This window comes from Seriola lalandi, unplaced genomic scaffold, assembly GCF_002814215.2.
Source record: "Seriola lalandi dorsalis isolate HSWRI2012SDOR001 ecotype SW California unplaced genomic scaffold, Sedor1 jcf7180002004973, whole genome shotgun sequence".
In the NCBI taxonomy this organism is placed as follows: Eukaryota; Metazoa; Chordata; class Actinopteri; order Carangiformes; family Carangidae; genus Seriola; species Seriola lalandi.
In genome coordinates, this window is record NW_019475627.1 from 1 (window position 1) to 1,430 (window position 1,430).

At 43.6% G+C, this 1,430-nt stretch overlaps 1 pseudogene; it reads left to right on the forward strand.

Annotated features, from left to right (window-relative positions):
- Nucleotides 1–6: 6 nt before the first annotated feature.
- Nucleotides 7–503, forward strand: LOC111669557 (neurocalcin-delta A pseudogene; annotated as a pseudogene).
- The last annotated feature ends 927 nt before the right edge of the window (nt 504–1,430 follow it).

Genomic DNA, 1,430 nt, shown 5'->3' on the forward strand with positions numbered 1-1,430 from the left:
TGATCAACAGGACTGACAAACATGGGGAAGCAGAACAGCAAGCTCCGTCCTGAGGTGATGCAGGACCTGCTTGAGAGCACCGACTTCACCGAGCATGAGATCCAGGAGTGGTACAAGGGCTTCCTGAGGGACTGCCCCAGCGGGAACCTCTCCATGGAGGAGTTCAAGAAGATCTACGGTAACTTCTTCCCCTACGGAGACGCTTCAAAGTTCGCCGAGCACGTCTTTCGCACATTTGACGCTAATGGCGATGGGACGATAGACTTCCGGGAGTTTATCATCGCACTAAGCGTGACGTCTCGTGGCAAGCTGGAGCAGAAGCTGAAATGGGCGTTCAGTATGTATGACCTGGACGGCAATGGGTACATCAGTAAAGCAGAGATGCTGGAGATTGTACAGGTGAGTGTGCATCATTCTTAGTGTGTCTTTCTATACAAACTCCAGATACTGAACAGACTATGGTTGACAAAAGTTCCCGGTGTCTAAAACAAAGAAAAAGAAAATTATAGCATCAGAAAGAAAGTGTTTGTCGTCTTGGTAACCTCTGTTTTCTCTGTGACTGTGAGCCTCCGTCAGTTCTGAGTTAATTAATCAGGTGACACATAAACATGTACACACCCACACATACACATTAACGGTAACATTAGCCAGGGCAGTGATTGTTACATCATTGTATTAACAGTGCTGCCAGTGTATCCATAACACACTCTTTATGACAGTGCTGGTATTTTAAGCGAGGCCAGGAGCACGTACAGCTCTGCTCCATGGGGGAACGAAGCTCTTCCAGACATGGAGCTAACACATGATTTCTGAGAGCGATGTCACTCAGGACCTTATTTACTGCCAGCATTGAAATGTCAGTGTACTTAAAAGTTGCATTTAGATATTAAGACTAGTTAGACCAATTGGAAATGTTCCCTGTCCTGCCAATGAAAGCAGTTTTGGAAACAGTCAGGGGCTCATTTAGCTTTACTGCTTTTTAAATGTGGCTTTTATCAAGAAAGGAAAATGAGATTTTCCATCTGTTCTGCACCTTTTACAGCAGCAAATGGAACCAAAGCTTAGACTAATCCATGTCTGCATTTCTGTATGAAAAAAAAGATACAGCTGACTCAATCTGAGAGTGTGTAAGAATTGTTAAATTGACATCTGTTTTCTGGGCTGTATAACAGAGAACAGCTCACCTTAAAACAGAAAACAACAAGAGAAAAGAGGGAGATGCAGATGGCCTTTCCTCTGCAAGAGCTCCTTGTGTAAACACACCATTACATACTCACACAAATCAAGTATACGTTTAAGTGTGTGTATATGCTTTTTTAGTTTCTCCCACTTTAATATCACCTAATTTCACCTTCTCATCTTGTCTTTGGGTTGGTAGTCCGTTTATAAGCAGGAAGTCCCTGTGACCTCTGTCAGGACAGGAAGATGTA